This window comes from Barbatula barbatula (assembly GCF_947034865.1).
Source record: "Barbatula barbatula genome assembly, chromosome: 11".
Lineage (NCBI taxonomy): Eukaryota > Metazoa > Chordata > Actinopteri > Cypriniformes > Nemacheilidae > Barbatula > Barbatula barbatula.
The window spans coordinates 10,520,613-10,537,129 of record NC_136774.1 but is presented as its reverse complement, the minus strand read 5'-3'; the positions used below and the strand labels follow the sequence as shown (position 1 = coordinate 10,537,129).

The window sequence follows — 16,517 nt, the reverse complement described above, 5'->3', positions numbered from 1 at the left end:
GCTGCAGAACAGAAAGAGCTACGTCCATTTCCTATATAGTTCTCACAGGACTTTAATTCATGTCCAAAGAACTTCTACCTCATTTTCATTACTGATCCACTTTTCCAATCAAAGACGTTTTGAACACCTGTGTGTGTGGGTGTGTTTGCTGCCTCCCGCTGTGAGCTATATTATCATTGTGGCATCAAAATGAACCGCTGATTAAAATGGACCCAGCGTGGGGCGCCCGCGCTCGTTTGCATATTAGCCCACAGATGTGCAAGCGTGCGTTCGAATATCCGCGTGTGGCGCCTTCAGTGCCCATTTCTGATCATATATCCCTCCAGGATCTCTCGTGCCATCCATTTGAAAACAGACAAAGGCAATTTACTTTATCTGGGACCTGTGGATAAAGCAATCTCCTTCAAGACAAGCAGAAGCTTGAAAATGGAAAAGCCGTCACAAGGAGCAACAGGTGGTTCGGAGAGAGAGAGAGAGAGAGAGAGAGAGAGAGAGAGAGAGAGAGAGAGAACCGAAGGAAGATGGAGCTTAGAAAAGGCTTCCCTTGGTACCGGCTTTGTCAGATATAATTTACGTCAACTTGGCTGCATTTCAGGTTCCTCTGTTATACTGGAGAAATGGACCAAAGCATGTGCAAAGCTTCTTAGTGTGTGTGGGTGTTTCTTGCTGCTCTCGTGGACAATTTTGGCTTTTGAAATATTGAGCTATTATGGTTTTGTTGTGTAAAAAGTCAACAGTCGTGTTAAAGGTGGGCCAGCTGTCTGTTTAACAGAGCCTTTTTTCATTTTTCATGGTAGTTATTGTATTGTTTTAAACTCTGCTACTTGGTTTGTGGTATGAAACACATCATTTAAATATTTATATACAGTGGCCTCAGGAACTTTTTAAACATGTATGAATGTTTTTGCGTTGTATAACAAACTAGGTTTTTTTATGAACAGGGCAGCATGCAAATGTGCATTGGATTTGACTAGACTGGTAGGTCAGATGTCAATATCTGATGATTTAAATACCCATGTGAAGAGTCTATTTGGGTTTTTAAATCATGATTGTTCATTGTCGGCGACGTGAATCATGAACGGCGCATAAACTCTTTTGTGGTCTATGAAAGGTCATCTTTTCTTTATTGGTTGGGTATTATTGCTTTTTTGGTGCATTTTAATGAACAGAAATCCTATGTTCAAAAACGTGTCCTTTGTCACATACCGTACATAACACATTAGTTTCACTTCTTTGCTTAAAGAGATAACGTATTTACAAAACGTTCTGTAGAGCAGTTTGTCCGTTTAGAGCTACTGTAGAAACAACATGGTGAATTCCACGTAAGGTGACCCTTGGTTTATGTATGTACTCATACTATGGCAATAAAAACATAACGCTTCATTATGTTGTGGCGGGTTGCATGAAGTGAGTGTTGAACCCAGGTCTCTGATGTACTCGATGTGAGAGATAACACGGTGAGCTATTTCCAAAGGTAAGTAAACACAATTGCAGAAGGTCGAATAGACAGGAGACTTGAGTTATCCAGCACCAATCTTTACTGAAGTAAAACAAATAAGAAAATAACACGGAAAGCCGTGCTTCCAAAACAGAGTAACATAAAGTAGACACAAGGGTATACAAACCATAACATAAACGAGACTTAACTTGAGAAGACCAACAGCTAGGATCACAGGAGGACTGACCAGAACCATATCAGCGTCATCTGGTGACGCCTGACAAGCTCCCAATGGCGCCCCCGAAACAAAGTCAGAGGGCAGAAACAGAATCGTTATATATATATATATATATGTAAGGTCTTTATATGCCTCTGAAGACATGGATATTATATTCCATTCTGTCAAAAGATCCTTTATTAATTACACGCAGCACCTTTAATAAACAACTGAACAAAAAGTGTATTTTTGCTTTTGCAGTACACGAATGAAAGCAAATAAATAAATGATAACAGAATTTTCATTTTTGGGTGAACGGTCCCTTTAAGGTTGCCCACCCCGACCTTAAAAATGTCTTTCCCGGTGCCGCACACACAAAATGTTAACAGTTCTTTAGCTCTAATGTTGATCTATCTGGCTGTTTTTCATTTTTTTCATTCTCTTTCAGTGGACACAGACTGTGATGAATGCCCGCTTGTGGAGCAGGAAGAATATGTAAATGTTTGTCATTAAGTTCACTTTCTTTAATTAGTCAACAGATTTTATGACCGAATACCTCTAATTACAAATCAATGTCTCATTTCTATGGCAGGTCTCCCGGGTACAGCGCATGTGTTTGTGAGTAGATATCTACAGTACAGGCTTGAAAGACTTCTCATTCTAAACCCAGTCAGTCAAATGTGATAAATGTAGCCTCCTGTTCACGCTGATATTCCGTACGAATGTTTATTTGATCTAAAGTGTCTGAACATGTGTCCTCTTATAGCTGACAAAGAAGCCCTTACGCGTGTATAATGAACTCGCTCGTAATTTGCGGAGAAATTCATTAGCGTAAGAAACGGGAGAGAATAAAGGTACACGCATACAGTAGACACACAAACCTGCGTAGATGAGAGAGAGAGAGGCATACGGTTTCTAAGCTATGACAGACTGCGTTAACATTTTTGCTTTTGCCAGATGCTTTAATCCAAAATGCGTTCAAAGCATAGGATTTTAACCTTCGACCCTGCCGTCACAAGCACAATACTCGGTCAGTCGAGCTCCACAACTAATTTTAGCCGTAGTATTAATGTGATGTTTGCTAAAGTGATGCAGCCAGCCGTCTGCAGCTGTTTCTCACATATAAACTCCAGCGCTTTACTGCAGGTGCCGGTACACACCCTGAGCTCCAACAAACTGGCATCTTTACAAGCCTCATGTGTGATTACTGCAAGCTTGTAAACAAGAAAGGAACAGCTTGTCTAATCGCAGGTCTTGCTGTTCATTGCGCTTGCAGACTTGTTAATACTTTATTTGAATCATCCCTTGTGTCCTTCTAATAGCCTGTTGCAGTGTGAAGCTGAAAGAAGTCTGCGATAGCTTTATAAACTGACCGGTATCTACTAATCTTACTAAGACCTCATGAAATGAAATGTAAAGCATTTTGTAAGAATACGTCAGCCTTAAAGGAACAGTTTACCCCCAAAAATAAAAATTGTGTCATGGATTACTCGCCTTCAAGTTGTTCCAAATCTGTATACATTTCTTTGTTCTGTTGAACACAAAAGAAGAAAGAAGGAAAGCGAACAGTTCTGGGGCACTGGTGACTACCATTGTCATTTTTCCAACGATGGTTGGGGTCCAAGAACCAAGAAGTTTGGTTACAAGCACTCTCATCTTTCTCAAAATATTTGTTCAGATTTGGAACTACTTGCGGGTGAGTCAATGATGACAGCATTTTTTATCGGCTATTTTAAAAGCGAGAGAAATGTACAAAGGTTTTGGGCAAAAATGAGAGATAAAAAGGCAAAGAGCCCCTGCATAATATATTTTATTACAGCTGTCGCGATTAAAATGAAATGTGAAGATGAGCGAAACGTTTCCGTTACAGCTTCACGTTCACGACCGATTATGGTGAATCATAGTTTTTTTCTCCGTGGTTTTTTTCACGGTGTTAAGCATTTCAACCATGCTGCGATAATAACAGAAATGTTTTTTATAAAGATTAAAATGTCCCTGGAGATCACTTCCAGGGGGAACATTTTGCACCTTAATGGAAAAGTTAATTTCCGCCCCTGTGGTTCGCCCTAGCCTCATGTTTCAGTGGACATGGTCAACGCATCGAAGCTGCACATTTCGGTGTACTTTAATGGGTCTTTAAGATGTGCTTTCACATTAGAGACAAACTGACACATTTTAGAAGTTAGTGAACCTCATGTGGGGTAAATGGGGAGATTGGGAGACTAGTGTTTGAGAAGTTTATCTGCCCTGTTTTTTGCTCTCTCATTGCCCTCTTATTTTTCAATACGTGTTCCTCGGGATTTCAATCCACGACCTTTGTGCTGCTTTGCGGGATTTTAATGCAGTGCTTTTCCAGTTAAGATACGCCGATACATGTGGAGCATAAATCTCCCATTGACTTTTTTCTCAAAATGTTGTCTTTTGAGCGATTTGGAAGAAATGGAATAGAAAATAGGCCATGTAAATATTAAATATGTATCGTCTTTTGTGTGTGTTGTTTTTGTCATATACAGGTTTAAATGACATTGGGGTGAATATATAATGACATCATTTTTACTTTTGTGTGCTATCCTTTAACTGCATGCTTCACTTCAGCTCCTTCACTTGAGGTAAAACCTTGATTGTGCTTCATTGATTTCTGACTTTGTAAAAACCCAACATGATTATTCTGTTATTCAGTAGCGCTGTGTTGTTGTTCTCTCTTTCTTATTCATTACGCACAGTCTGTCTCTCTTTGCAACTCCCACAATGCCGTGGGCTGCCTTGATACTTATTTGCGGTCGTTCATACAGTCCAAGACCCAATGACTCATTGCCTGGCATTAGTACGGCCATTAGCCAATCAAAACGACACCCAATCATCCATATTAGAGACGCGCTCCATAATCATGAGACGTGTCTCGCTTTGCATTGTCAATAACACAAAATAGACACGCTCATAAAGCCATGATGCTCCAAGGTCAGCGCTGTACGTTCTTCAGCTATCATTACCGTATGTAATAAAAGAAGCTATAATCTTTCTTTGTGATGAATATTGACCCCGCCCTCCCCCCGCAAATCTTTGCGAAGGCAATTTCAGTCTGATTGGTTACCTTGGCGGCCACTGAGAAAGCAGCATCTAATTGGCTGTTATTACTGGAGAAATTGCATGTTCACCAGTGCCGTGCTTCTTCTTCCTCGCGGTTTATCCCCTCCTGAAACGGGCCGTCTGCTCAAACAGAGGCCCCGAACCTCCGGTTTATTTGACAGGCTGATAGTTAACCTTCCCCTGCTATTCACTTCGTTTTTACTTCTTTTTCTCGCCGTTCTTGGCCGTTTTTCCACCCATCTGTGGTGCAGCCATTGATTTGATGCTCAGGGGGGCTCATTCGGTGAGGTCTTGTGCGCCCTCTTGTCAGTGTTGCCATGCCAACTGAGGTTGAATTCCGACGCGCTCTGTCATTATAGAAAGACACACTTTTACTCTCCCTGTTTTTCTCGTCCCAACTGTTTCAATCTCTGCACTTTTGACTTCCTGTCGACAGTATATATACTGTATAGTCCAATGTGTCATTTGCTACATAAGAAGTGGTCTGAGACTGTCTTTCACCTCATCTACTAGATCAAATCTGGCACCCCTTCCTGGCCGCCCCGCTTGCTGCCTGTTTCTGCTTCAGATAATAATGTCTCAGTTCACATTTTTCACAACCTGATGACATAAGCCGAGCTACAACGGAGTTAAGAGACAAGTCTTTCTATTAGCAATTGGGCATATAGTACATCTTTAATAACTGAAGGAAGCTTTGTGCTAGCATACCCAGTGGAGCAATAGAGAATTCCCAAAGTTAACATCCCATTCATTTTGACCATAGAGAAATTGATTTGTAACAACAACAAGGCCTTTCAGACCAGACCTGCCGTGAGCGCTGAGATTGTTAAGCAATGATGAATGCTGCTGTACGAGCCACAAATCATAGTGATTCAACTTTCTTTAGAAAAAATGTAACTTCCGGTGAAGAGCTACACTATCTATTATCTAGAGGGAACAAAAACAATCGAAAGATATCATTGTTACCATGGAAATGCAAATTAAAATTGATGTGGACTTGTTTTCTTTGCAGCACTTATTTTGACTTGTTTCGCCAGTTCATTTTCTGCAAATAAATGGAAATAGAAACTATATATTTATTCGAAATTTGGGAGAAATATTGTTAGAAGTTCACAGAATTAAACACAATCGATCGTTCTACCTACCCACAGTTTTAAATTTAGATTTTTCTGTTGCTGTATCTTAAACTGCAACTCAGTATGCATTTTGTAAGTTTTCATTTATTAAAAACAAAATACATCGGGCTGATGTAGACTTGGAAAATTGTGTTTTAGCCATAATCTTCTTTATTTTGTACTCAAGACAGTCAGATGTGCTGCCGAAATTGAAATCAAGCAGATTCTTAAAATATTGTAATGCTATGAGTGCAAATAAATCAAATTATGTTGTGGATGCTTGAGGCCTGGAGAAAATAAGTGGGTAAAAATGCTCCTGGAACCTAGACTAAAAAAACCGTGCGGTTGCTTTACGCCTTGCCAAATGCCTGGTGGTAAAACAAAAAAAGTCCTAGAAGTCTTATCTCAGCATTTTATGAAACATTCAAACAGACAATGAAATACTAAAAGCGCATTATTCCACGTTTGAAGAATTTTTATTTAGTCGTCTTTACTGTTTCTAGCTTGAAGTCCCACATCAGAGACGCCTCATAATTGAACGTCTGCTGAATGTTTGTAGCCTAATACAGATGATAGTGCAGACGAAACTTATGTTTGCGTAAGGACGTCTTTGCGTGAGGTTGTCTCTGAATGTCTCTGGGAAATTTGATCTCCGCTCTGATCTTCAAAAGTCCCCGTGAGAACGGCTTTGGTTTGTGCCCTGGGCTGGTTATGATAGTATAATTAATACTTGGCTCCATCGCAGTATGAGCTGCTAGGAAAGATTTTATAATAAATGAATCTTTTAACAGAATCTGATGAATATTAATACAAGGCTTTTATTTCACTTCTTCAACATATTCAGAGGCTAATTGGGGATTTTATTTTACATGTCCTAGTAGAATAGGTAAAGACGCCGGAGATTTCGCTCTTAAAGGTGTGTGGAAAGCACATTTACCATGCAAATTTAACATAAGCAATGCCGAAAGATCATACGTACTGCAATAATTGTTACTATAATGTGCTTTTTACAATAAACATTGGCCTTTTTATCTTATTGTTGAATCACGAGTGCATGCATAATAAATAAGATTAAGTTGTTATCCGTTATAACAGTGACATTAACACATTTGTGTGTAACTTTCTGTGTGCATTTTTACTTTATATATGCTTTGGCTGAGTATCTATTTAGAAACTCGTAAGCTTTGCAGTGCTGTATTAGTTGGGTATCTTTTCGACTGCAGACATTCAAATCTGCTGACAAGCTGAAAACAGAAACCTTTACAGTAAATACTGTACTGCATCATTTTCACGTCCAAATGATTCTAATTACGTGAAGGATGCTTGAAGCCTTGTTCTCCGGTCCACTTGCTTTTGTAACGCAATGCTTTGATCACTGATCCGTTTTCTCAGAAAACACAAAAAAACGCCACGTTGCTTAATTTGTCATGCGATTTCCATCTCAGAATGAAGGCTGCTTTTTTCTCCGTAAACTTATCCAGACATTCTCCCCAGTAAAGGGCAGCCTCTCTAAATCTATCTGTCTAACAATAGCTGAGGTGGCGATGTAGCATCTGACCGACCTCTATCATACTGACATTTTTCACTATTGTTTTGCCTTTCTGCTTGTATTCAAAAAGTAGCAGGCCAGAAATCTCCAGTGGGAATACTTGTATTTAGAAGAAGAGCTCTTGAGACTCTTGTTTACTCTGTTTTAAACACATCTCATGGCAATTCATAATGTTTTACAATTTTGCGAATTGCTTACCAATTTGCATGAATTATACAGTGTGATCTTATTTGTTCGTATTTTTATGTTTTTGCTGAACACTGTCAGAACAAAATCAAACCGCATCATTTTCGTCGCTGGAATGGTACCCTTAAAAATTCCTTTTTGTACCTTTACAGACTTAAAAAACATTAAATGTGCATTTTGGAGTACATTATTGTACTTTAAGGACCTATTATGTTCCTTAAAATGTACATTTACACGTTACAAAACATGTACCTTAATTACAAATCTCTGTTATTTATGGGACAACACATTTTGTGTTACTTTTAACTCAACTTGTGTCCTTTATTTATTTAACACATAATCAACACAAACTGAACCCAGTCCTACGACGGGTCATGACATTTGTCATTTAGAAGCACGGCTTCAAACATCGGGGGAAGTCTGACATTTTGTACGAGTCTTACACCCCCCCAAACCCTAATATCATAGGCCTAAAGGTTAGTTTTGCTCAAATTCACACATTTTGCAAGGTTGCATAGCATCGATAAAAAAGGCCATCCTTAACCCCGCCCCTAAACCTAAAGTCATGGGCAAAGTCAAATTATAATAAAACGTACAATAGGAGATCGCAGGAATTCACATGAATGAGCGACTTTGTAAAATACGTACGAATTCCCATCAGATTTAATGGATATACTTTAAACATATGAAAGATATTTAGTATTAAACTACATAAGATTGAAAGTCGTGCTGGGTGAACAGGAAAAGCAGTTAAATTTGTGTCCATAAACATGGTAGATTAAATGAGCAATTTTGATCATGTAATTTAGTCATTTTATTTATTTAAATTTTATTTAGGGATAGTCCACCCAAAACATCTGAAATTCTGTCACTCTCTAGTTGTTCCAAACCGGTATAAATGTCTTTGTTTGGATGAACACCGAGACAGTTATTTGGACGAATGCTTGTAACCAGTTTTTGAACCCCATTGACTACCATGATAGGAAAAATGACAATGATATTCAATGGTGGCCAAGAACTGTTTGGTTACAAGCATTCTTCCAAAAATATTTCCCTGTGTTCATCAGAACAAAGACATTTATACACATTTGGAACAACTGGAAGGTGAGTAAATGATTTGTAGTTGTGGGTTAACCATTCCTTTAATTTATTTCAGTTAACAGAAACGTTTAAATTGTTTCAGGAAGTTATAATCGTCTTGGTGGCATTTTGATCATTATGAAGTTATGGTCGTGTTATGTTTATGTGTAGTTATGGAATACAGTTGTCATTCTTATTAATAACCGAGTTACGTGTGAACCTAATCGCATTTGGCGGACTGCAACAGGATTGAGAACTGTTTTCTGCTTCTGTGTGAACCTCGCTCTTTTCCTCTCAGATTTAAAAGTGCAAGAAAATAACCTTCTGGGTGCTTTCATCTTACTGGATGACATTTTTTAGGTTTCTTTTTGAAAAATAGTATATGCGTGCTCATCCTGTGCTTCACAGATCAATGGAAGATCAGTCACTTTCATTTCTGCTCCTTTGCCATTTTCTTTGTGAAGCACTTTCCATGTGCAAGTCATTCTCTTTCTCTCTCTCTGTCTGCATTGTGGCTGTGTGCCATCTAAGTGCTCGTCCTCAGTGTTAGACGCTTGTGTCCTGTTGCACTCTGTTGCTCTTAACTGCAGGGGCACACAGCAAAAATAGCGAGAATGCAGATGTGCCCCGGTCGCTTCAGACGGAGTTCCCTTTTCACCTGTGAAATGAAATTCCTCTTGATCGCACCATCAGGGCCTTAATGGCCACGCGCGCAAACAGCACACGCGTATTTTCCGGTCCAAAAACAGATTTAGTGAGTGTGACGCTCAAGCAGAATACTAAAAGATCCTCGGGCGCGAGGGCACACAGATGCAGCCACAAAGCACGCGCCACACGCACACACAATGCTCCAGCTGTCTCCCCTAGTTGTTGGTTTTAGACTACAAAGCCTTTGTTGTGGAATTGATTCTGCACTTTGATGTAGTATTATTGTCACTGCTAACCAAATTGCCGCCCCGCTCGAAAAGACCGAGCACAAAAGTAACAAAACAAAACCCCGTCTGTGCATGGGGAGAAGCTTACACACAAACACTTATAAACACACACACATCCACCCACCCACGGTGGGTTTGTTACCGAGGCAGTGCTTCGATCTACATCCTTACCCCCCCTCACCATGCTTTAGATGCATGCATTGTATGTTTTGACCTACTTTGTTATTATTTTCTATCTGCCGTTGCAGCTGCATTCCTGGTTTTCCTTTGTTGCTGTCTTTTGCCTTCCATCATTGCTGTTTTTCCAGCTCTTTAAATGGAGAAGAAGATTATTATTCTAAAGTTTATGTGGGTGTGAAATGTTTATGAAAATAGCAACTTTTGTTAATAAAAATGTAAAAATACTACAGAAGTAAACAAAGAGCACTTGAAGCGTGCACTAAAAAACAAACTAAATTTAAAATCAAATATTTTTACTTAATAAAGAATATATGAAGAGTTTGGTTCCAAAATGAGATAACCAACTGCAGTTTGATTAATATTCATTGGAATGCACAGTAAAAAAACATGATTTCTAGATAAGTTGAGATCTTTTTTTTGGAACCAAACTCTTCATATTTACTTACTATATTTACTAAACTATTTTCTATCTTTATCCGCTCGTATTTTTTTAATGCATGTGGGTATTTTTTTACATCATTTTGTTTATCATTTGTTCGTTCATTTTAATTTGATGTCACAAGAGGGTGAGTAAATGATGACAGATTTTTCATATGGGTGAACTCTCTTTAAATAATGATAAATGAATCGTATCATTTGTGCAAAATTATTACTGGAACTTGCAATTAATATATTGAAGTTTTTCGTTGGTTAAATAATACTAACAACATGTGTTTTTGTTAAACACGTTGTCCAGGTCCAAAGAGAGTATTTGTTTCTAATAAATGGATTCATAGATGCTGTACTCTTTCAGAAGATGTGTAACTGGGCCCCCTGCCATACAACAGTGTAACCACGGACAAATGGAAAGGCTTGTCAATGGTGGTGAAGCGTTGTATTAAACAAGACATGAAAATCTTGATAAAAGCAGGGAAAGAGTTAATATAAAGTTTTCTTTCCACTGAGAGAGGAGAGGGTGCCTGATTTACATGTAATAAAAAACCCTGAGTTGCTTTGGATAGAACATGGGTTATAAATCCTATACTGGGTTGGACCGATTTTAGGTTAGCCCAGAAAAGTTTAATTTAGAAGCCACTGGTTGGTTCAGTGTTTATTTAAACCAGGGGGAGGAGCATTGAACAGATTCATGCCAATTGACCCAAGATTTGAGCATATCCACTACATGATGCTGAATTATGAACGTTCCAGCATTGTCTGGGTGGTGTGTACTTATAAATGTTCTACTGCTCATACATGTAGTAGTACATTGTATCACATTATCATAACCCATTTAACTATTGCAGTATGCTGTATTGTTGTCGATTTGACCAGTAAAAGTAAAAACGTTGGTGTTGATTTAAGTCTGCTGCAGTTTCTCATAAAATAATATGTGCAGTGCAATGCGTCTTCATATATGGGTGGCACATTTCATTGTGACAAAAACTAAAACAGAAATAAATCAGAAACCCAAAAATAAATCACAACTAAATAAACACACCGAATATAACAATAAACCTGACACACACACGCCAGGACACCTCATAGATGCAATGTTATTTTTGTAGAGGTAATGATATTTTCTAAACCCTTTGACACGGCTCTTACAGAAACCTGTAAACGTTATTAGATTCAAACGGCAAGTCTGATCTGGCAGAGGACCGCTTTAAACTCCCTAACTTGTTGATTTTGACATTTCCCGGAATTGATGACATATAACACAAGCGATATTTGCCCCCCCCCCGCAATTAATTTAAATCGGGGTTTTTCTCTGCACCTCCGGGAAAAGAACACAGACGTTTTAGCACTTCCCTCGGCCCTCCTCAATGTGTTTTTGACATCTCACGCGCTCTCACATATGGTTGATGTATGAGAGGAGAAATCTCAAATAGTTTCTTTCTGGCAGTGGGGTGTTGAATATGTATGATGGCCGTCCGGTATTCCTCCAGTCAAGCCTGGTGCCATTCAATGACACAGTGCCTCTTAATGCAGTCTGTCAGCGGTATTTATCACTGCGCTTGTGCTCCTGTGCGTCTTTGTGTGTACGTGTGTGCGTCTGAGAAAGGAGAGTTGTTGCAAACTGCCAAATAAACAAGCTGGCAGCACATTTCTCAACAGGTATGCATGTTTGTGCGTCTCTGATAGCGTGCCAGCCGGTCCATCAAAGCGCTTGTGTGCGTGTGAGCGAGTGTTTTAGAGGCACAAGAGAACAGATTTGAATTGTGGTTTATTCTTTTTTCTTCTGCGTGCTGACAGAAAATAATGCTTTTTCCCTCTTGCTTTGCGTGCTAGCACACATGATATTAAAGATCCAAAATATGAGTGTGTGTGTATACTGCGAGTTCAGGTTGAATGACCTTGAGACTGACATTGATTTTAATGTCAAGCTGCTCCCTTTTCTTTTCTCGTCCTGTTTTTCATTCCTTGGAGACCAAATTGTGATGAGTTTTTTCTGATTGATCTGTGGTGAAAATACAGTTCACACAAACACACTCACTGAGTGAGAGTGAGAGATTGTGTTTGCATGTACTGTAAATGTGTATTACATTACTTGAGGATCACATTTGGTAAATGTCAAGTTTGGAATTGGCTGAATGTTGTCCGTTGGCTTATGAGTTATAAAGTAAATTGTAGCCTACTCCTCTACATTATAAAACTTAAAACATACTTTTTACGCTACTACATTTAAAAAATGAAATGTTATTTTTACTATAATACTTAAAGTATGATACTTCAGTGCATTAAAAGTCTACATATTTGTATTTGTATTTAATATTACTTGTGTATAATAAGAACGTACGAGATGTTTAATGTACTTAAAAACACTGTGATCGTGTACAGACTTGACAATGTACTGATCGACTTGACTAAGTGTCATGATCACGGGTGGTGAGAAACGGACAGAGGACCCAGGCGCAGACTGGGTTAACAGATTTTTAATAAATGATAAAACAAACACCCAAGGGGTAACATAACACAACAGGGAAATATAATAACAAGATAGGACTAAGACTAACTACACTGAAACAAAACTTACATTAACTTTTGACATAAACTACACATGACTAACCTGACAAACACATGAACTCACCAACCAACTTACAATGTACCAGCACAAGACAGAAGACACAAGGGCATTAAACAAGGCACCAAATCAAGAGGGGAACAGGTGTAGGGCATGAATCAATAACGAGGAGACGAGAGGATGGGAACAGAGACGCGACCGGGGAGAGTGTATGGAAGGCCAAAAGGGCCACAAATACCTCTCTCCCCACAAAACATGAGACACTGTCATGATCCTACCACTAAACCAACAGAAACATGACATGATGCGGCAACTAAGTGTCAACCTCTGCATGGTTATCATTTATTTTCTAAGGGTGCATTTACACGACAATGATGTACTGAAAACAGAAATGTGTTTGTGTTTAAGAAGTTTCAGATGACAATGTTGCCGAAACAATCAGATCGCATGGATCTACAAAAAGGACTAACCTCTAAATATACATGTCAGGCCAGTGGGTAGGGTTGTGTACCGTACTCGGTCTTTAGTTTACGTGGAGAAAATAACGTTATTGTTTTTAAAACAGCTTGCACTTTGAAACCCACTTTGTATTTTCTGACCCCCAAAACGATATTGTCGTGTAAATGAATGGCTAAAATGTATAAAAACTTTAAGGTTTTTACATTAAAACGCCGACTTTTGAAGTCAGAGTCAAAATTGTATTTTCTCCTTTCCGTTAACTTTTTAATTTTGATGTTTAATAGTGTATGCTATTTCCCATTTAATAGGCCTTCTTCAATCTACATTAAAAGTCTTCAGTTTTAGGCCCCAAAATGATGCTATCAAAATGTAAAATTTTTGTTTTTTAATGACTAAATAATCCTGTATCCCATTTCTCTTTCAGTAATTCAGTGACTTTTTGGGCCAAGTTTCTCAAGTTTCACATGTAATTAATTAGGTGATATTCACAGCCCTAGTGAATCTACCAATTTGATAAACATGATTTCTGTTGTCAGCTACATTATACAAGTAGTCCTTCGCGGGTAAAAGTATTGGCAATTACCATCAGTCATGCAGAAGATGATCTCTCCTGTTTCCTTCATATACTTAATTAGAGCCCAAAAATTGTCAGTATATTTTATATTAAGTGACTTGTAAACATGTTTTCAAACTCCAGGTTAAGGTGAGATGTAAAAATGCAGAATAATATTTTTATGCAAGTGAAAAATGGATTGGAAAATGGATGCTAGGTTACATTAGGGCTGTATAACCTTCCTCCAAGATTGGACAACAGACCCAGTCTAAACATCACGGATCACACGACACAAGGCACTTCTGTCTAAAGCATTTACTCTGATAACTGGATAATGCACCCGTTTTCAATTATGTCTGCCCCTGGAGACCTGGCACTGAAATAAATCACCTCAGTGGGGAAATAGTTTATTTGCTCTGTCACTCGACTCTCCTTGGCATTTACATGCGGCCCCAGCAGACACTAGCAGGAGCTCGCTTGACCTGACCTGTATTCTCCTCTGGGACGAGACTCTGTAAACTGCCAGGAGCTTCGCATTGCAGTTGCTAACCTACTAGTGAAATTTAGCTAATTTAGTTGTGTTATACTATATATAAGCAGGGCTGTGACACGGGTCCAACAAGATTGCTTTAAAATATAATCACTTGCGAAATTTCGGTGCAAGACCCTGCATCCTATTTGCATGCTGTACCACCCACTTTGAACTTAAACCGGCACTTTAAATGAAACGCTGTGCAACATATTTAAATGAACACTGCATCTTTTTATGGAAATGAGCTTCATGAAATCTACAAATGTCAGCAATATTTGGCTAAAGCAATAACACTGTTCTATTAACACCCACAAAAGCTGTTGGTAATGGGGTTGTATTTTCAAGAAATGTTTGTAAACATTTTCTGGCCATCATAGCAGCAGTACTTGTGGTTAAGCTGGTTTTTAAGCTTGCAAACTATGTGTGCAGTGCCCATCCGCACCGATTTTGTTGATGTGTTTGCACAATTACCTGCTTTGCATAATTCTAAAGTTAAGTGTGTGCTAAAACAACACAAGACACAGGCAGATATGCAATGTTATATGATATGCATTCTTAGTGAATTCCTCTGTATTCATTTAACTTAATGTGAAAGATTTTCCCACGGCATATTTTCCAAAACAGGAGTATTATAAACCTTTCTTAAATCATGGTGCGTAGTTTATTTACTGAACTTTATAAAGTAGAAAGTGGAAATCTGTTTTTTTTCTGGGCCTTGGCTTAAGAGGAGGTGAAGTTTGACCAGAAATTTTATTGAACACGTGCTGAATGTTCCTCCGGCGTCGTCCGAGGGCCAAGTAGGACACAGTTGGCTAAGCATAAATTGTGAATCCTCTGGACTGGATTCTGGGAGCGTGCCACACTCCTTTTTCCCAGTTATGAATGTGTGTGTGTGTGTGTGTGTGTGTGTGTGTGTGTGTGTGTGTGTGTGTGTGTGTGTGTGTGTGTGTGTGTGAGAGAGATAGAGATAGAGAGAGAGAGAGAGAGAGAGAGAGAGAGAGAGAGAGAGAGAGAGAGAGAGAGAGAGAGATTTAGTGGGTTGTGTCTCTGTCCGTGGTGCTGAAACATTCATAGCATCGGCACTAGTCAAACATATCATGTAATATGACAAAATATGATCTGCCTCACTAAAGTTCCAGGTTCAATATAATCATAAGATCTGTCAACAGCAGTGTGTCATGTTGTCGATTACAACAGAAAATGTTCCAGCTCTATCTCAGTTTGTACAAACAAACAAAAATCTAATCTGTTAGGTTGCCCTTTTGATATTCTTTCAAGTACTTGTACTCATATACTGGTAATTAATTACATCGCACTAGCGTCGGTCTAACACGTGTTGTTACATCATTGGACATACATCACTGTAGACATAGTTTTTGTTTATTTTGAATTATGTTCTTGTTTATAATCAACATTGTCGCTGATATTCTTGTCATCATGAAATGGAAAACATCGAAATTGCTTCTAAAATGAGAATATGGGGCGGGACTTGGGCTGTGCCAACAAAAAATATGAGTGCGCATGAATTTTAAAACTATAATAAAGTGAGCAGATACGTCCATAAATAAATAGTTTGAATTAAAACAAGTTTTTCCATTTAGATTTTATGCCGTCTTTAACTTTGTATTGAAAGTCTTGGTTTGTATTCAACCCATAATACTCTATTATACACAAACAAATGTAATTTTTAGGGGTTGGATAAGATACAAACAACTGCTTTACAAAAACTGTACAGTTTAGCTTCTACAGTTTCCTAAAAATCTCTTTTTGTTCAAATGTGTCTTTAACTCTCTGGGCCTCTTCATTTAGGGATCACACTCCTCGCTTCTTCACGGTCAAAAGTGACGGAAGCCTTTAAAATGTAACCCTTTCCCCATTAATTTCCTATGTTGGTCCTTTTCGATCCAAGGAGCCAAGTGTGACACTTTTTTGTGACCCTTTAAGCTATACAAATCATGTCCCTTTTTTTGTTTTCACGTAGCCAATGCCACAAAAGTCACCAAGTGTCATCTCATTCCAATGAAGCTATGATTTATATAAAAATATTGAATTGTTTTGTCAAAAATGACCGAAGACTTCCAGATGGTTTAAATCGATTTAGAAAAGGAGCACTTCAGAAAGCTGTTTCAGTCACAACAATATTATATCTATCTTGCTTCTAAATACCAGTTCATTGTTGTTTTGT

At 38.5% G+C, this 16,517-nt stretch overlaps 1 protein-coding gene across 1 annotated transcript in view; it reads left to right on the top strand.

Annotated features, from left to right (window-relative positions):
* Positions 1–16,517, top strand: part of LOC306900209 (transmembrane protein 132C) — a 192,374-nt gene that overhangs the window by 116,570 nt on the left and 59,287 nt on the right. The window lies entirely within an intron of this gene.